Source organism: Piliocolobus tephrosceles, chromosome 13, assembly GCF_002776525.5.
Source record: "Piliocolobus tephrosceles isolate RC106 chromosome 13, ASM277652v3, whole genome shotgun sequence".
Taxonomy (NCBI): domain Eukaryota; kingdom Metazoa; phylum Chordata; class Mammalia; order Primates; family Cercopithecidae; genus Piliocolobus; species Piliocolobus tephrosceles.
In genome coordinates this window covers 30,541,110-30,562,430 of record NC_045446.1, presented here as the reverse complement: position 1 = coordinate 30,562,430, position 21,321 = coordinate 30,541,110, and the positions used below count along the sequence as shown (strand labels likewise).

The window sequence follows — 21,321 nt, the reverse complement described above, 5'->3', positions numbered from 1 at the left end:
GATGTGACCAGAAGAGGACAGCTCCCCGCAGCATCTGGATAGAGAATTCCAGAGTCTTTAGCAGCCAGCAGGAGGGACACAGGCTGAGAGAGCACATCCCTGGGCCCCCAGGATTTCCCATCCAGTGGGAAGGTGGGGGTCCCCAGCAGAGCTAGAGCCAAGTTCTCTAAAGTGTGGAGCTCTTGCTGGGGGGAAGGGCATATTCTGTCTTTCCCTGCCTGTCTCACTTACCTGAAGGGCTTCTCTGCCCGGCCCCCTCCCACCCCATATTTAATTTTTCACTGTCCCTTCATTCCTCTGAGTACTCCCTTCTTACTTCATCTCTTGCATATCTACAGGGGTGTTCCATCTCTTCTCTCCCCTAGCATGTCCTTAGTAGTAGTAGTAGTAGTAGTAGTAGTAGTAGTAGTAGTAGTAGTAATAATAATAATAATAATAATAATAATAATAATAATAATAATAAAATAGCTTACTTAGCACCTGCTGTGAGATGAAGACTTGTGAGTGCTTTACATAGATGAGCTCACTTAATCTCTGTAACAACCTCATCCTGAACGCATTGGTATCATCCTTGTGATGAGGAATTGAGGTCCCCAGAGATAAGGTGTTTGCCAAGAGTCACACAACTATCAGAGCTGGGGCATGAACCCTCACACACGGTCTGGCTCCAGGGTCTGGTCCCTTAATCACTGTCTGCTGGGCTTCTTTTACACTTTTGGATTTGATTGAAGCAGCAGAATCTTCATATGGACTACAGGAGTCTTAAAGCAAGCTTCACCTTTTCTCTGGACCCTGTGATATCTGCATCTTCATGGCCATGCTTATAACCCATGTTACTTTTAGTTTACATGTCATCTTGGCATTTGCTAAGGTCCTATTGGAACTTTCCAGTCTTGAGGTAGACTCCTTAGAAGGCGTTAAGAGAATAGCAAGGGTAAGCAGTGCCCCTGTGTGGCCAAAATGGTGGTGGCAGGAAAACCAACGAGAAAACGCAAAGACAAATCCATGAATATGAGGGTCAGCTCTAGGTTTGGCCTCCCCTTTACAAGTTTCTCCTGCACCTTCCACCCCAGAAAGTCTGGCTTTGATTTTGTTCTGGACATGGCAATTTATACTTGCTTCTTATCTGGTATGCTCTCCCTTCATGTGAATTGGAGCCCCAGATGTGCCCAGTCTCAGATTCCAGTCTGTCCTAGCCATAGAATACCAGTTCCCTCAAGGAGGGTCTGTCCTCAGACCCAGCTGAGTTCCCGTCATCCCCCACTGCCCCACCATGCCACCCATCACTGAGTACAGGGATGCCCTGGAGGCCAAAGTTCCCCTAAGTGCTGGCCTTTCAGTTTCTCTTCCCAGAACATCAGACTGACTTACCTTTGGAATAACTTGGAACTGCAGACTGAACATAATGCTTCTGGTGACTGCAGGATAACCTGAAATAGACTGCCCTCTGGTAGGGTTACTGGGCAGAGTAAAGGTCAGGATGGAAGTCTGCCACTTTAGCCGACCCCAGTTTATTATTTATTTAGAGACAAAGTCTCGCTCTCTCATCCAGGCTGGAGTGCAGTGGTGCGATCTCAGCTCACTGCAACCTCCACCCACCGGGCTCAAGGGTTCTCATGCATCAGTCTCCTGAGTAGCTGGGACTACAGGCATGCACTACCACACCCGGCTAATTTTTGTATTTTTAGTAGAGACGGAGTTTCGCCATGTTGGACAGACTGGTCTTGAACTCCTGGACTTAAATGATCCACCAGCCTCAGCCTCCCAATGTGCTGGGCTTACAGGCATAAGCCACTGCACCCAGCCAAGAAATTAAGTATATTTTCCTTCTATTTATATTTTGTAAGAGGCAGAACCAGGATTTGGACCCAGGTGTCTAACTCTGGAGACTAAAAGCTTTCCATTATACCAAGTTGCCTCACCTGAGCCCGATTTAAAATCAGGTGATCCCAGGTAAACAGGACTCCAATAGGAGTCAATGCTATTTTCTTGCTGTTGTATTTGTTATTGTGATGATTCAAGTTTAGAAAAAGAAAGAGCCAAAAAGTTCAGGTGAGGAGCAGACAAGACACAAAGAACTCTGAGTTCTGCCTGGGGAAGGAGCAGGGGACATGAGTTACCTTCCCCTCTAGACACAGGACTGCAATAGGATAATCCTCTCGCAGCTTCCAAATAGGAGTGGCCAAATGTAGTGGCAGGAGGAGCTAGGGGCAATGTGATTGCAACTCCCACCTCTATCCAGAGAACTGGCCCTAAAGCAACTCACCTGCTGTTTCACAGAGAGGCTCGTGGTCTCCAGCATCACCTGAGAGTTTCTTAGTAATACAGAATCTTAGGTCCCACGCCCAAACCACTGAATCAGAATCTGCAGTTTAGCAAGATCCTCAGGTGATCCCCATGTTCATTACAGTTTGAGAAGCACCTAGAAATTGACCCTTCACCTTGTTATAACTCAGTACCTTCTCTTGTGAATCAGGCACAATAGCACCTGCTTGACTCACCACTCCTGGCTGTATGAGGCTCAGAGAGGACAATGTAGGAAGGAAGTTATAGAGACGGAGGTGCTCAGGAAGTTATCTCTTGTGCCCCCGCTGCCTTCTACCCTCCATGGAAGCCCAATCTCTCTCTTTCTCAGTGGGAGAGGACTAGCAGGTGGCTCTTCTCTGGAAGAGCAGAGGAAATCAGGGACCCTCCACAGCCCATCCTCCATGGCCCCTGGGGGAATCTCTGAAGCTTCTAGCTTTTCAACTGAAGTTTAGGCTGTAATTGACACTGTGTAATCCAGTAGAGAGAATTTTGCAGAAATAAATATGGGTTTTTAAAAAATCAAATTAGGCCGGGTGCGGTGGCTCACGCCTGTAATCCCAGCACTTTAGGAGGCTGGGGCAGGTGGATCACCTGAGGTCAGGAGTTTGAGACCAGCCTGGTGAACATGGCAAAACACCGACTTTACTAAAAATACAAAAGTTAGCCAGGTGTGGTGGTTGCATGCCTATAATCCCAGCTACTCAGGAGGCTAAGGCAGGAGAATCTCTTGAACCCAGGAGGCGGAGGTTGCAGTGAGTGGAGATCACACCACTGCACTCCAGCCTGGGTGACAGAGCAAGACTCTGTCTCAAAAAAAAAAAAAAAAAAAAAAAAAAAAAAAAATCAAATTATATAGCAAATTATTTATGTGTATATATAGATATATTAGGTTGATACAAAAGTAATTGTGGTTTTTGTGTTGTTAGAATTTGCCGTTTGATATTGGGATAAAACATAAGGCAAGAAAAGATAAAGTTAAGAACATAATTCTTAAATTATTTACATTTAAGAATGTAAATAAATGTGGTTATCTTATACATCATTTTAATGGGCATTTCTCGCTTTATGTTTTTTTTGCTAATGACTTGTTACTGCTTATTTATGTTTATTTTAGACTATGGAAATGATGTTAGACAAAAAGCAAATTCCAGTGGTTTTCTTATTTGAGGTCAAAATGGGTTGTAAAGCAGCAGAGACAACACGCAACATCAGCAATGCATTTGGCCCGGGAACTGCTAACAAACATACAGTGCAATGGTAGTGCAAGAAGTTCTGCAAAGGAGATAAGAGCCTTGAAGATGAGCAGTGTGGTGGCCAGCCGGCGGAAGGTGACAACGACCAACTGAGAGCAATCATTGAAGCTGATCCTCTTACAACTACACAAGAAGTTGCCGGAAAACTCAGTGTCGACCATTCTACTGTCGTTCGGCACTGAAAGCAAATTGGAAAGATGAAAAAGCTCGGTAAGTGGGTGCCTCATGAGCTCAGCAAAAGTTTAAAAATCATCGTTTTGAAGTGTCGTCTTCGTTTATTCTACGCAACAGCAATAAACCATTTCTCAATCGGATTGTGATGTGCGACAAAAAGTGGATTTTATACAACAACCGGGGACGACCAGCTCAGTGATTGGACCCAGAAAAAGCTCCAAAGCTCTTCCCAAAGCCAAACTCGCACCAAAAAAAAGGTCACGGTCACTGTTTGGTGGGCTGCTGCTGGTCTGATCCACTACAGCTTTCTGAATCCCGGCGAAACCATTACATCTGAGAAGTATGCTCAGCAAATCGATGAGATGCACCGAAAACTGCAGTGCCTGAAGCCGGCATGGGTCAACAGAAAGAGCCAATTCCTCTCCACCACAACGCCCAACCCCAGGTCGCGCAACCAACACTTCAAAAGTTGAAGGAATTGGGCTACAAGTTTTGCCTTATCGGCCACATTCACCTGACCTTTGGCCAACTGACTACCACTTCTTCAAGCAACTCAACAACTTGTTGCAAGGAAAATGCTTCCACAACCAGCAGGATGCAGAAAATGCTTTCCAAGAGTTCAAATCTTGAAGTACAGATTTTTACAGTACAGCAATAAACAAACTTATTTCTCATTGGCAAAACTGTGTTGATTGTAATGGTTCCTATTTTTACGAATGAAGATGTGTTTGAGCCAAATTATGATTTCAAATTCATGGTCTGAAACTGCAATTACCTTTGCACCAACTATATATTTGTGTGTGTGTGTGTGCGTGTGTGTGTGTGCGCGTGTGTATAATGTATTTCTAATAAAACATTTTTTCCTGCTGCTTCTCCAGTGCCTAGAATAGTGCCTGGCACGTAGTAGGGGCTCAGTAAAATATGCTGGATTAATGAATGGGCTCTATGAACCTTCTTAATGTTCTAAAAGCTAGCATTTTATAGATAAGGAAACTGAAACATCAAAAAGTTAACTTCCATAAGTCCCACAGCTAATTTCTTTATCTGTAAAATGGGTGTATAAATATTGCCTTTCTCATTATTATGAGGAGTAAATGAATTACCATATAACACCTTAGGGAGTGTGTCTGAGTCAATGTTCATGCTCATAATTAACTGTCTGTGGGCTAGGTGCAGTGGCTTATGCCTGTAATCTCAGCACTTTGGGAGGCCGAGGCAGGTGGATCACAAGGTCAGGAGTTCGAGACCAGCCTGGCTAACATGGTGAAACCCCGTCTCTACTAAAAAATACAAAAATTAGCCGGGCGAGCTGGTGGGTGGTGCCTGTAATCTCATCTACTTGGGAGGCTGAGGCAGGTGAATCGCTTGAACCTAGGAGGCAGAGGTTGCAGTGAGCTGAGATGGTGCCATTGCATTCCAGCCTGGGTGACTGGAGTGCAGTTGCCTTGGCCTCCCAAAGTGCTGGGATTACAGGCATGAGCCACCATGCCCAGCCCTAAAAATTTCTTTCCGTTAATGTTTCCACTCAAGCTACCATCCCATTTCTCTCCTTTTACCATCTTTTAAAACTCCTTTTCAAAAAAGTGGGTCTGAAAACTAATCTATGCTGTTAGAAGTAAATAAATCAGTTATTCATCAAGCTATATATATTTATGTGTGCTTTGAAATGTATACATATATATATATTACTTTAGTGAAAAGTTAAGAGAGAGAGAGTAGCTTAACTCAACTCCTCCTCTCCAGTTTTCCTTCCCTCCTCTCCCATTCAATCATTATTCTCCCTTGCAAATTGGCTTCCATGCATAGTGTCAAAACTGTGGCCCCTGCCACATCTCAGCTTCCTCACTATACACTGTCACCATGCTGTCCTGTCATTCTCCTGTCTCCAGTGTCCACTTGATGCTTCGAGTTCTTTGTCCGCTTTATGAGTCTTGCTTTTCATAGGGCTATCTACACCTGGGCGGCCTTTTGTCACTATCTCTGCCTGCTAATGTTCTGCCCCTTTGTCGAGATCTAACTCAATTCTGCCCCCTTGTCAAGATCTAACACCTCCTCCTGGAAGTCTTCTCTGGTTTCCCCAATTCTATGTCATCATTGTTCACTTAGCACTTTAGGATAGTGCCTCTTGTGGGCCAGGTACTGTCTGAGGTAATGGAATACATTCAGCCCTGCATTAGTTATTGGCTTAATATTAAGTTTTGCTATTTGCATCACAAGAAATACAGACTCATTTAAGATTGACTTCAAGTACCTGAGGTTGTATAAAGGTAACATCTTACCACCTTTCTATCTGAGAATTTGTCTTCTGGGAATAGAAAATAGTAATGGATTCTTGGCCATTGTTTGTAAGCAAAGCATGCCAGAGCTCATGTCACTGTTTTTTAGTAAGAAGCTGTGAGTTTGCACTGAAGAATTATAATCAAAATGCGTAAAGCTCCCTCCCCTACCTCCACTTAAAGTTCTTTTGTTTAGGAATCCTCCTGGTTCATCTGAAACCTCCCTAATTTAAGAGACAAGTCTTTTTTCCCTTAAAAGGTTTGCCTAGGTTTATAACTCCTCCCCTTCTCCCACTTTCTGCAGAGTCAATGGATTTAGCCTTGAGAAGATTCTCCGTACAGCTCTGCCCTCTGTCACGGGGCAAGTGATGAAAATCTCCAGCTCCCAGTGTGACTTGAGAGAGTAGACAGCCTTCTGCAGAAGTTGAATTATAGACTGTGGCCCCTCCCCTGTTTTTCTGCCAATAATATGAATGAGCAACACCAGACTGGACCTCAAGAATGTTTTTCCAATTGAAATTTCTCTCCTCTGACGGCGAATTGAAAGCAACTATAGTAAAATCTAGGCACGGTGATCTACGTTGGGCACTGCACAAGCGCTCCTCATTCAACAAGGCGCCGTTCACATCAGAGACCCTTTATTATTCCGATAATTTTTATATGTTTATTTTTATTTTGTTTATTGGAAAGATTGACGATTTATATATTTCTTGCAACTTCCCGGCAGATGGCAGTAAAGTGTCTTGTTTTAAGATGTTTACTGCATTTTGTTCAGTGTCCATTTACAAAGGAAAAATGGGTCAATATTCAAAATCAACAACACGTCTAACATCATCTGAAAATAACTTTTACTTCTAAACAAGGAATCACTTTATCTAATTGGTAGGTGAGTGTTTAAAATTTTGTTTTACTCCCTATTGTTATTAGAGCTCTGGCCAATTAATATTTCATACTGCATTTCTCATTATCTGCTGTGTTCATTGCACCCAAAAGGTATTCCTGAATTCCTCATTTAAATCTACAAGAACTTTCACTATTAGATTGATCACCATCAAATGACATACACTCAAATGATCCACAAAATGAATTACATGCACATAAATTAGAGATTACCACTTTGTGATCTGGCTAATTCTATAATGGAAATCGCTTGTGCATATCCTGTTAATAAAAATATTAATGCTTGATAATATTTAGCAGTTTGTTAGTTCTATATTCTGTATGTTATGTACATGTAAGTTCTGAGATAAAATACCATTGATTTTTTGCTCACAAACTAAAAAGGAGTTTCTAAAATTAATTTCAGAATCAGAAAACATGGAAGGAAATCAAAGACAATCAATTAGACTACTGAATATATTTTTGAAGAAGATAAAATCAGGGGCAAAACTGCTAAATTAGGATGTGAACTTAATTTCAATATTTACATCAGACATAACTTGAGGAAAAAGTGGAAGAGAAAAAGAAAACATTAAACTAGATTTTCTTTTCCCTATCCAGGTACTTGGCTATGTAATTTGAATTTTTGTCCACAGAACACTCCAATTGAAATTTGTCTACAAAATGTATACATAAGAAATTTAACTTTTCATTATATTTAACTGCTATCAGTACATGTAGGAAGTTTTCAGAAATTACTTATTCATAAATTCTTCCTAATGATAAACTGACCACGCCCCTTATTCTACCTTAATGGTTTCTGTGTTTTCTCTATATTGCAAATTCTTCAGGGATGAAAAAAATGTATCAACTGAAGAATAAAGATGTGAGAATGGGTTGGCAGTACTTATCACATAATACTAATAAACAGAGGGTAAATGCACTTCAACAGTGTTAAGAATTCAAAGATTTGAAATATATGTAATATATTAAGTGATAAACAAAGATGCTATGATAATGAGAAGCAATATCATGTGCACATAATATACATGACTCAGCTTTGACAAAGCAACATCTGGGGAGAAGATTATCCAGGAAACTACCAGTGCAGTGATGAAAATTGTCTTCCGGTGGGGCATGATGGCTCCCGCCTGTAATCCCAGCACTTTGGGAGGCCAAGGTGGGAGGATCACTTGAGGTCAGGAGTTTGAGTCCAGCCTGGCCAACATGAGGAAACTCCATCTCTACTAAAAGTACAAAATTAGCCAGTCATGGTGGCGTGTGCCTGTAGTCCCAGCTACTTGGAAGACTGAGGCAGGAGAATTCCTTGAATCCAGGAGATGAAGGTTGCAGTGAGCCCAGCACTCCAGCCTGGGCAACAGAGTGAAACTCAGTCTCAAAAAAAAAAAAAAAAAAAAAAAAAAAGGACAAAGAAAGACAAAGAAGGAAAGAAGAAAGAAAGGAAAGGAAAGCAAGAAGGAAGGAAGGAAGAAACGAAGGAAGGAAGGAAGGAAGGAAAAATTCTCTTCCTTAGCAAAAACTATCAAAAATTCAGTAACATAGGGCACATTGATACCAAATAATGTTACACAATTTTAAGGAATAAAATATAAAAACAAATAGTTAAACTGATAGCAGAGGTAATGCATGAACTAATTTTGAAAAAGATGATAAATGCTAAATATTATCTTTCCTATTTTAGATACAGTCTCTGGTATAAGCCAGGTAGGACATATATTAGAACTGTGGATTTCCAAAAAGCAGGCATTTCATATGTGGATGTTTGGGTGAGGGAGGTTGTCCAGTAGATGACAAGACAAAAGAAAGCATGTACAAACTTTTAGAAGACTACTTACAAAACCGAATGTAAAGAAAAGTTACATACAGTAATGCCAGAAGTATGCGTGGAAATCATAATGGATTGCAACAGCAGATCCTAAAAAAAATTCTAGAGCATTTTATACTTTTTGTTATGTGTCTTTACATCTGATATTGAATGATGCAGCAAGTATCTGTTTTACAGCACTAAATTTTTTATGTCATCTAAAATTATGTAACTATTCTTTTTTCTTTCTTTTTTTCTAAAAAAAAAAGGGATACACGTGCAGAACGTGTAGGTTTGTTACACAGGTATACATGTGCCATGGTGGTTTGCTGCACCTATTGACCCGTCCTCTAAGTTCCCTCCCCTCACCCTCCACCCTCAAACAGGCCCTGGTGTGTATCGTTCCCCTCTCTGTGTCCATGTGTTCTCAATGTTCAACTCCCACTTATGAGTGAGAACACGCGGTGTTTGGTTTTCTGTTCCTGTGTTAGTTTGCTGACAATGATGGCTTCCAGCTTCATCCATATTCCTGCAAAGGACATGATCTCATTCCTTTTCACGGCTGCATAGTATCCCATAGTGTATATGTACCCCATTTTCTTTATTCAGTCTCTCATTAATGGGCATTTGTGTTGGTTTCATGTCTTTGCTACTGTAAATAGTGTTGCAGTAAACATACATGTGCATGTGTCTTTATAGCAGAATGATTTACATTCCTTTGGATATATACCCAGTAAAGGGATTGCTGGGTCAAATGGAGTTTCTGGTTCTAGATCCTTGAGGAATCGCCATACTGTCTTCCACCATGGTCGAATGAATCTACATTCCCATCAACAGTGTAAAAGCATTCCTATTTCTCCACAGCCTCACCAGCACCTGTTTCCTGACTTTTTAATAATTGCCATTCTGACTGGTGTGAAATAGTATCTTATTTTGGTTTTGATTTGCATTTCTCTGATGATCAGTGATGTTGAGCTTTTCTTCATATGTTTGTTGGATGTATCAATGTCTTTTTTTGAGAAGTGTCTGTTCATAGCCTTTGCCCACTTTTCAATGGGGTTGTTTGCTTTTTTCTTGTAAATATGATATAATTAACTCTTTTTACTTCAACTAAATGTTGGAATATATTGTAAAGGCATTTATGGAACATAAAATTTTAAATCGTTGTTGAATATAGGATGGGAAACTTGAGTAGATGCCATCTTGCTGCTAAAACTTCATTAGAGAGAGTATGCAATGCATGTTGATGATATGAATAAAAATGTAGATTCTAAAATGCAAGTCAGAAGTATACTGAAAATATCTTCTTTAAAATGCATTATTCAGCACAAATTAGGAGTAAAGATAAAGTTAATGTTATATGCAAAATTAGACAGGAACCCAAAGTCAATATACATAATTCCCTTGAAAGCATAACATCATGGGCTTAGAAAATGTTTTATGAAAACTTAACTTACGATATTCACACGAAGATATTATTGCTGCTAAACAAATTGCAGTGTTTCTCAACATTAAGCCCAATTTCTCCAATATAAAAATACCAGCAAGAAGAGGAGGATTAATTTATTTTTTTCCTTTCTTCTTTTTTTTTTGAGATGAAGTGTTGCTCTGTCACCTAGGCTGGAGTGCAGTGGCAGAATCTCGGCTCACTGGGCTCAAAGGATTCTTCTACCTCAGCCTCCCGAGTAGCTGGGATTACAGGAGGCACCACCAAACCCAGCTAATTTTCGTATTCTTAGTAGAGATGGAATTTACCACGTTGGCCAGGCTGGTCTTGAACTCCTGACCTCAGGTGAAAATCCGCTTGCCTCAGCCTCCCAAAGTGCTGGGATTACAGGTGTGAGCCACTGCACCTGGCCAGGAAAATTAATTTCAAATGTCATTTCTACAGTCAATCCACCTGTGATCCTAAATTTATTTCTATTTTTCTCTATATTGGTTACAGTCATATTTTCTTTAAAGGAAAGTTTTATATTGCAGAAGGAATACATGGTCTTTTCTGTGTCTTAGATTAGTATTTCTCAAATGTTCCTGTGCATATAGAACATGGGGGATCTTATTAAAATGCAAATTCGGATTCAGTACCTCTGGGTTGGGACCTGAAATTCTGCATTCCTAACAAGCCCCTGAAGATGTTCTGATGCTGGATATGTGGAGTAGCAAGGTTCCAGATATCTCATGTGATTTGAAGAATTGCTGTAAATATGAAGCACCAAGGCTGCGTTAAAAATGTATAATTGAAATTGATTGTTGGCTGGGCGCGGTGGCTCACGCCTGTAATCCCAGCACTTTGAGAGGCCGAGGCGGGCGGATCACGAGGTCAGGAGATCAATACCATCTCGCTAACATGTTGAAACCCCATCTCTACTAAAAATACAAAAAATTAGCCGGGCTTGGTGACAGGCGCCTGTAGTCCCAGCTACTCGGAGACTGAGGCAGGAGAATGGCATGAACCCGGGAGGCGGAGCTTGTAGTGAACCAAGATCCGCACCACTGCACTCCAGCCTGGGCGACAGAGCGAGACTCCGTCTCAAAAACAAAAACAAAACAAAACAAAAAAAAGAAATTGACTGACAAGCATATTAAAGACTTTTATAGATCATTCATGAATGTATGAAGCCCTAAAAACCTGAAGTTGTCTTTTAAAATCTAATGTTCTTTCACTAAAGTATTGCAAAGTTTTTGTTAAAATAACTTACTAGATCCATTTCCAAATAACTCTGTGCCTTTCAAGATACAACTAATTTTGCCAATAGCAATATCAATGGAGAATGTGGCTTATCAAAATGAAATACATTAAGCTGGGTACAGTGTTGTGTGCCGGCAGTCCCAGTTACTGGGGAGGCAGAGAGGGGAGGATCACTTGAGACCAGAAGTTCATATCCAGTCAGGCAACATAGAGAGACCTTGTCTCTATAAACAAATAAACAAACAATTGAAATATGTTAAAACCAATGTAGGCCAGGTGCCGTGAGCCCACGCCTGTAATCCCAGCACTTTGGGAGACTGAGGCGGGCAAATTGTTGAGCTCAAGAGTTTAAGACCAGCCTGAGCAAACGTGTCTCTACAAAAACCCGTCTAAAAAAAAAAAAAAAACTGGTTCTGGTGGTGCACACCTGTAGTCCCAGCTACCTGGGAGGCTGAGATGGGAGGATATCTTGAGCCCAGGAGATCAAGCCTGCAATGAGCCGTGATCGTGCCACTGCATTGCAGCCTGGGGACAGAGCAAGACCCTGTATCAGAAACAAAACAAACCAACCAACGTAAGGCCTACACTCAGTAAGAAAAGTCTACCAATCTTATGATCATTTCCATAAAATATGAGCTATAAAACAAGTAAGCATTAAAACTGCCAAAAAGAATTTTACTTCCACAAAGATGTCTTTTTTACAACAAATTATTAGATCCAAGTGACTTTGAGTTCTTAATATGATAATTAATCATTTGAACTTTTCAATATTTTATAACGAATTATTTGCTTACATAATTTACATGGGATTACTGTCATTAGTCATTGTTATTATTGAGAAATAAATAATTTAACTTTTTAACTTGAGGAAAGAATAGCTTTTTCAAATTTGTACAAAATGCCATATGGGCTGATGACAGCCCTGGTTTGGAGAGTGTACTAAATAAAGAATGAAATTACCCATGGAACTTACCTGCCTGGTCTCAAGCTCTTGATATCCTGAAATTGCTCAGGTGGTTCAAATAATCCAAATATAGTCTGACCCAGAAGGCGATTTTAATGGGCCACCAGATAGATTGTTAAAAGGTTACCTGTGGGACCAAGGAAAACAGGATTCTTGGCCGTGGATCTGCCAGGAACACCAATTACCAAGTCTTCATGGGAAAAATAGTAACTATGGACCTGCATGGCATAGAATCCTGGAATTGGAAGCTTGTCCAGGGTCTAAGGCAGCTCCAGCTATTATATGAATATAAAGCTTCCTTATCCCCTCCCCAGTAGTCTGCACTCCAGCCATTCAAATAACCCATCTTCTCCCTCCTCCTTTCCCTTTCCTTTCTTTTTCTGCCTCTACTACTGGTCTCTGTGTAGCTCAATTAGTAAGAGAATCTGACTGGACTAATAAGGTCCCTCTTGTTCCTGCTGGACAAAATTCTCCTAACCCCAGACTCATGTTAAAAGAAACCCTTGGGAAAACTCTTCTAACCAGGGGACAGTGAGTGGATGGGGGCCCCTCACTTACCAGACTGGGGATAAAAACTGACTGTCTAGAGAATCTTTTGAAAACAGTTCTTTGTTTAAAACACTCTTGATGGACATTATCTTTATGAACAGCATTTATTTTCCTGACTATAAAAGTAGTACCTGCTTGTTTTAGAAAAATATAGAAAAAAGTAAAGAAGAAAAATAAAAGAATCACTGTCCATTTTTGTTGTTTTTTCTTCCAGTTAAATATGTTTGTGGCTGGGTGTGTGGCGGCTCACGCCTACAATTCCAGCACTTTGGGAGGCCAGTGCAGACAGATTGCTTGAGCCCAAGAGTTCAAGATCAGCCTGGACAACATGGTGAAACCCTATCTCTACAAAAAAAATTAGCTAGGTGTGGTGGTGCGTGCCTGTAGTGCCAGCTACTTGGGAGGCTGAAGTGGGAGGATCACTTGAGCCTGGGGAGCAACCTAGGCTGCAGTAAGCCGTGATTGTGTCACTGTACTTCAGCCTGGGCAACACAGCGAGACCCTGTCTCAAAAAATATCTAGAGCTCTCTAAATATAATGTATATACATATATATGTATACTTACATGTGTATTTAAAATATATATAACATTTGAGATTATGCTACACATATTCTTTTTTCATTTATTTTGTGAGTATTTTTCTAAGTGACAGAAAAATTCTTCATAAACACTTTTGCTAACTAGATCCCTCATCTTCCAACAAGAGATGTGCTATTATCAGCAATTTCACTATTGTAGGACAGATGTGGATTTTAACCAGACTTCGCCTGTATGAAAATGTTGGAGGGGTAGCTGTGAGGACAACTCACTGTATTGTGCCTGGGGCTTTTCACCCCTAGACCTGACAGAAAAATTAGCTGGTTTCTGTCTCCAGGTCAGCTCTGGCAGCCAGGACTCCATCCACCAAACACAGGCTTCAAGAGGGGGAAGGCCTGGCACGGGGATGTGGTGCACCAGCTTCTTCTAAAGGGTTACAGGATTAGAGCGCTGAGCTGAAGGGGTGCACCTGGAGGCAGTCCTGTACGCTGGATTTACAACAGGAGCCTGGGAGTCGTATAAATGAGTAATGCTTCATGATGCTCTTTTCCAAGCGAGCTGCAAAAATTGGCAGGGGCCCTTCAGTGTGCTGTTGATGTGTCTGGAATTCAAATCATTTGATTCTGAGATACAATGACAATGGGAAGCAAGGCATTACCTTGCAAGAATGATGGCAGAGACAGCTGCTGCAACCAGCATCCATGGAAGAGGTTGCGCGAACAACTGTTCTCCCTTCGCCGTCCCCCTGAAATCTCTATTATGCCTCGCTGCTACTGCCCTTACTCAAGGGCATTCAATTAAAAAGTAATGTAGCTGGTAATTCTTCCTTTCTTTTGCCCTAGTTCAGGCAGTGAAGAATGGGGAAAGTGAAATAAAAACCTTGACGGAAACTGATATGTCTCTTTAAAAAAAATGATGCTGACATTAGACACAGCTCAGGAGGGTACAATTTGAATATCGGGTGGCATTGCAACATACAGTATCACTTGCTTTCTTTGCTTTAAAATTTGTCCTTGTTGGCTGAACACGTTAATATTTTTCCAAGGTGTAATAGCTGGGAGCGTTCCATCAGGAATAACAGAAGATCTGATGAGCACTGGGTTCTTTTATCTTCCAAATCGTAAGGGATTTTGCTTGTGCTGGTTGTCACTTCCATTAGAGGAACTGATAAGCAGATTCTGACTTCATTTGCCCAAATATAGTGCTCTTGTTGGTAGAGCATTTAGCTTCTCTGAAGCACTTTATTATTTATTTATTTATTTATTTATCTATCTATTTATCTATTTATCTATTTATTGAGACAGAGTCTTGCTCTGTCACCCAGGCTGGAGTCCAATGGCACAATCTTGGCTCACTGCAACCTCCGCCTCCCAGGTTCAAGCAATTATCCTGCCTCAGGCTCCTGGGTAGGTGGGATTACAGGCACCCACCACCATGCCTGGCTAATTTTTGTATTTTTAGTAAAGACGGGGTTTTGCCATGTTGGAACCAGGCTGGCCTCGAACCCTGACCTCAGGTGATCAGCCTGCCCCAGTCTATAAAGTACTGAGATTACAGGGGTGAGCCACCGTGCCCTGCCAGCACTTTTTTTTTTTAAGTCTTTTTTTTTTTTTTTTTTTTTTTTTGTCTAGGCCATAGCATTCTGGAGAAGAGCTCTAGACAAGAACTGTGAGCTCTTAGTTGTGATTTCAGATTTGTTGTTGCGGCTTGCTATCTCTGCATCTCCTTTTTTTCCATCTAGAAAAGGAAAAGTGTTGGGCTTTCCTCTCCAGATCCCCAATTCCCTGATTCTGTTATCTGATTTGATAATTTATTACTGATGGTAGCATTGGCAAAATTCCCAGATATTTTGACACCACCTTTCCTACAAAAGTCACAGTCCTTTAAAATGAATTTGGCAAACAACATTTTGACTTTTTCTTAACGTCATAAATACTTAGTTCTCAGAATGTGAATACGTAAATAGTAATGGCAACCAATTACATAGCATTTACTATGTAACAGGTATGGTTCCAACGCTTCATTTAGTCTCACAACAAACCTGTGAGGTATGTAGACAGATAAAAATTATTCTTCTAGTTTTACAATTGCTAAGAAATAATGTATGATATGTCCTGTTTCTGCTACCAAAGTACCTTGGACAGACAGTCAAAAAGGGGTAATGAATGGATAAAAAATCATCAACGGCATGCCCCTAGATCCAGATTTTCTCCTAGATTCATGAATTCAGGGTAAAACCTTGGACAAAAAGCCAGTGTCCAAGGAGCACAGGTAAATTCAGCAGTGGTATCTGTTCACTTTCATGAAAACTGTCTAGGAACGTGGTCGCAGGTTCATACTGACCTGTCTGGGCTCTCCGGAAGCAGATGCCACCATGCTTCCTGTACAGCCTGCTGAACTGTGAGCCAATGAAGCCTCTTTTCTTTATAAGTTACTCAGTCTCAAGTATTTCCTTATAGCAATGCAAAAATGGTCAAATATGCTTGGCTACTTTTCTGTATCCCCATTTTAACACCTTAACCCAAGCCACCATCATCTCTCATCTGGATTATGCAGTAGCCTCCAAGTCATCTCTCTAGGGTCGTCCATGCACACACAGTGAGAGTGATCTTTCAACACACTAATCAGAGTATGTATGTCTCTCCTGCTTAAAATATCCCAAAGTCTTGCCACTGCAGTTAGAATAAAATCTGAGCTCATCTTCAGCCTTGTAAGATCCTATATGATTTGGCCACATGTATCACCTTTCCTCCAGCTACTTTGGACTTTTTGATGTTCTTTGAGCGCGACAAGTGGGTTCTTGGCTTCAGACTTTCACTTGCCTGTTTCCTCCGTTTCTGAATGTGTGTATGACTGAATCTTTCCTGACATTCGGTCCTAGCTCAAAGTCAGTGCCTCACAAAGGCTCTTCCTGACCACTCCCTCCCTCCCTCCTCTAAAATGACATCTCTCTGCATCTCTTGGCATTCTATCACATTGCTCTATTTTATCCTAATTCATTGATCACTCTCTGAAATAAACCTGTTCATTTATTTGTGTACTTATTTATTGTGTTTCCTCCCACTAGAATGTAAGTGCTGGAGTAACAGGGACCTTGCTGTCTTGCTCATCACTATATTTCCATTGCTAAGAACAGTGCCTGGCCCCTAGAAAATGCTCAATACATATTTACTGAATGCATGCAAGCATGAATGCCAACAACTGTTCTCACTGCTTCATGTAGATCACCCATAATTTTTACAATGATATGCTAATGTAAGTATATTATCTTCATTTACAAATGAGAAGACCAACTAGAACCACGTCCGTTTGTCTCCGAAGATGACTCTTACACATTTACACTCCCTCTCATTTTGTTAGGTAACACTAAATGCAATGAAACATTTATTGTTGGCAAATGCTTTTAACATTTTGTTTACATTGGCTATATTAATTTTTTTTTTTTACACAGGGTCTTGCTATGTCATCCAGGCTGCAATGCAGTGACACAATCTTGGCTCACTGCAGCCTTGACCTCTCAGGCTTAAGTGATCTTCCCACCTCAGCCTCCCCTCCCCCCAGTCCCTCAAGTAGCTGGGACCACAGGTATGTGCCACCAGGTCCGGCTAACTATTTTATTATTATTATTATTATTATTATTATTATTATTATTATTATCATTATTATTATTATTGAGACGGAGTATTGCTCTGTCGCCCAGGCAGGAGTTCAGTGGCACAATCTCAGCTCACTGCAACCTCTGCCACTGGGGGTCAAGCGAGTCTCCTGCCTCAGCCTCCTGAGTAGCTGGGATTATAGGTGTGTGCCACTACGTCTGGCTGATTTTTGTAGTTTTAGTAGAGACAGGGTTTCAGCATTTTGCCAGGCTGGTCTTGGACTCCTGACCTCGTGATCTACCTCTCTTGGCCTCCCAAAGTGCTGGGATTACAGGCATGAGCCACAGCACTCAGCCCTTATTTTATTTTTTGTAGAGACAGGTATCTCGCTATGTTCCACAGGTTCATTTTGAACTCTTGGGCTCATGTGATCCTCCCACCTCAGCCTCCCAAAGTGCTGGAATTACAGGCATGGGCCACCACACCTGACCTAGGATTTGACTTCTGTCTCTTTTTCCTTAAAATAAGTGGGAAAGTAACTACCAGCAGTCCGAAAAAATATATGTTATTTGGTTATATAAAATTAAGTTTTGAGAGATAAACAAATTAATGAAGCTAGAGGCAATATAGTCTAGGATGAGATGAGCTAGATTAATTAAAGTCTTGGCTTTATCCCAAGCCTCAGTTTTCCTCTTCTGTAAAATTCAGATAGAAATATTTGCTGCGTAGGGTTGTTGTAAAGACAATAAAATACTTAGGATAGTGCATCTGCCTGGCAAAAATTCAATAAAGTCATGTTTAATAACACTGATGATGATAATGCTGCCAAGAATCAGAATTTTACTGCTAGAAAACTGTAAGAGACAAGTTCCATTCACTGAGTGAGAGGTTGGGCTGGATAAGTTCAAAAACTTTTTCAGCTTTCAACTAAGACTGTATTATTCTGATCAGTGCTTTTCAAACTCTGGAGTTTTTAACTTTCAGTCTACCAAGGATTGATACTTTTGTACAATATAATAAAAAGTGGATGACTGTAAAAATAAGAATTTAAAACGCATACAAAATAAAAGCCCCAATTTTCAAATCTAGGTTCAACAGATGTAAAATTAGTCCTTTGAATTGCTATAAAAATTTCTAAATGTATTCCAACATACCATATCTCCTGAAAAAAAAAAAAAAGCTCCTAAATATCTTACATATCTTTTAATTATAGCTTGTTGCATAACAAATTGCCCCCAAACTCAGTGGCTTAAAACAATAATTATTTATCTTGTATCACTTCTGTAGGTCAGAAATTGAGGAACAGCTTTGTTGACTGATTCTGGCTTGGGGGTTTTTCAAGAGGTTATATTCAAGATATAAGCTGGGACTGCAGTTGTCTGAGGCTTTGACTGGGCCAGAGGCTCTGCTTTCAAGGTGGCTCATTTACAAGATGGGCAAATGAGAGCTGGCTGGTGGCAGGAGGACTCAGTTCCTCTTCACCACATGGAGCTCCCAGTAGAGCTCTCTGAACAACTTCAAGGCATGACAGCTGGTTTTTTTTGGTTTTGTTTTGTTTTGTTTTTTTCTCCAGAACAAGTGATCCAAGAGACAGCAAGGTGGAAGCAACAAAGTATTTTAGGATCTAACCTCAGAAGTCACATTCCATCATTTCTGCAATATCCTATTGGTTAGACAAGTTAGCCCTATTCTATGTGGATGGAGACAACACAGGAGGTGAAGCCAGGAAGCAAGAATCACTGGGGTCACCTTGGGGAATGGCTGTCACAAATCCTTCCTCCCAAACTCCCTACTTACCTGTCTGTAAAGCAAAGTCTGAGGACCAAATTCCTAGAGATCATCTACGGTAAGCTCCGCAGTTTGCAAACGAGGAAACAGACCTACCTAAAGACACACCAGTAATTAGTGGCAAAATCAGGTTTCCTGATTTCAGTGTTCTTTCTGTCACATCACATAGGCTATTTTACCTACTATATATCTATTTTGCCTGGGATGTAATTACAGGAGGGCATTTGCCTTGAGCTGCTCATCAAGTCATTAGAATGAATGGGGTGGGGTAGGGAGGCTGACACACAGATGCTGCTGTGGGTTTGCTGAGGCTCACAACAAAGCCATCTTTAAAGTGGTCATCAAACAGGATAATTCAGTGAGCCCAGTTCAAAAGCATCACAATGTGACAATGCAAATTGACTTGATTTAGCTTCAAAGATTCTATTAACTCGGAGAAATGATGATTTTCCGGGAGAATTAATACATGGTCACTGGTAAAGAATGGAAGTGGCTTCAGGGCTTTGAAACATCTTTTAACTCAATTCTTAGATGTACATACAAAACATTATAGCTTAGATTCCTGCCCCTATAATACACATATTTCAGGGCCAGATGATTACATCTTGATCCTAATTACAAAGGAAATGCAGAGTTTCTGGTAATCTCATTTTATAAGGTTGAGAAAAATGTGCTTCAGAAATAAGCACTAAGTGAACCTTCTAAACACACTCTTCACCATCATGGGGGAGTGGGTGTGGAGAGGGGAATTACTTGCTTGAGCTACTTTCTTTATTTGTAAGGCCAAAAGTGCATTAAAGTTGTGACAAATGAACAGTAGTACATTACTGAATTCTGGACTATATTTTCTCCTCTCTTTATCTGCCTTGTTCTTCTCCTAATCAAACCAAAAAGCCCAAAACAAGAAAAAGCCAAGATTTGTGAGGTTTTTTTTTTAAAAAAAATACCTTTTTATTTGGAAATAATCTCAAACTGACAGAAAAGTTGCAAGAATAAAAGCAGTGTACCAGTACAGCCTTTACCTAGACTCACCTGTTGTTAATATGTTAATCTCATTTGTTTTATCATTTCTCCTCTCTCTCTCCTATCTCTCTCTCCCTGTCTTGAAACACACACACACACACACACACACACACACACACACACACCTTTTTTCTCAACTATTTAAGTTACATATATAATAGCTCTTTGATGCAGGAGTTTTTCTCCACTCCTTCATCAGACTTGCGATAGGCATGCCCTGTTCACTCGGCTCTCCATGCTCAAGCTCTTCTGCGGGGGAGCGGGTGGGTGAACGAGTGTAGGATGTGGCCGGCTGCTTTGGGCACCGGCAGGAGCAGGCTCCCTGCAGGCCCTGCAGCGGTGCCCAGGTGGGGGTGCCTGTGACCCCCAAAGCCCCGGAGGGCATGTTACAATGCTCTCTTAGCTCCAGCATCTGTGGACTATGGTGTGTTATCAGCTCAGCGGGCCTCTTGCCTCATCGCATGGGGAAGCTGCCTCCACCAGTGAGGGCAAAGGGCCAGTGTGACAGCCTTTTTTGGGTACCCTCACTCAGTGGGTCCAGAGCTCTCGTTCAGCATCTGAGAAGAATGAGGTCGCACGGACACTTGCGTGGAGGTGGAGAATTGTATTTATTGATGGAGATGGCGCTCAGTGGAGAGGGGAGCTGGAGAGGGGCTGGAATGGGCAGATAATCTTCCCTGAAATCTGGCCTTCTCCAGCTGGCTCTTCTCTGAAGGTAAGCCGTCTCTCCTCGGAAGTCCAGCTTTCCCTCTGAAGTCAAGTAGCCTCTCCCCAGTCAAGCTGCTTCTCTCCTCTACTGACTGAGTATGGGGTCTATACAGGCACAGGATGGCGGGGGGTGGGGTGGGCCACAGGTAGTTTTGGAAAAGGCAACATTGAATTGGTAAAAAGACATTAATCAGAAAGAACCAATGGGGAGAGAGTGGGCAAACAGGGATAGAAGTTCTCACTTTGGGCAGAGGGTTGCAGGGTTTTCGGCTGGAAAGTGGGGTTTTGCCAGAACCCACCCCTGTCAGCCTAGAATTTCTCTGCTTCCTGCCTCTATCACTTGACTCTTAAATATTTCAGTGTGCATTTCCTAATAATAGGGACATTCTCTTACATAAACTCAGTACAATTACCAATTTCAGTAACATCTTCATTAACACCTAATACTTTTTAACTAATCTGTTCATTCATACTGTGACTTTATCACTTGACCCAATGAAGCCCTTCGTAGACTTTTTTCCCTCCAGCACTGGATTGAGTACAGGGCCAGGTGTTGGATTTCGTTGTCAGGTCTCCTTAGCCTTCTTTAACCTGAAACATTCCCATAGCTTTCTTTATTCATGACACGAACATTTTCAAAGAACAGAGTCTACACTCCCCCCGACCAACTTTTAAAACTAGAATGTTCATCATTTTGGGTTTGTCTAATACTTTGTCTCATAATGAGACACGTTATATATTCTCAGCAGAAC

General features: G+C 41.2%; 1 long non-coding RNA gene across 1 annotated transcript; it reads right to left on the bottom strand.

Annotated features, from left to right (window-relative positions):
* Positions 1-3,413: 3,413 nt before the first annotated feature.
* Positions 3,414-18,940, bottom strand: LOC111521908. Its single transcript, XR_002725113.1, has 3 exons — positions 18,848-18,940; positions 12,377-12,494; positions 3,414-3,738 (listed from the first exon to the last, which is right to left on the bottom strand). It is a non-coding gene; the product is annotated as an uncharacterized LOC111521908 (long non-coding RNA).
* Positions 18,941-21,321: the final 2,381 nt, after the last annotated feature.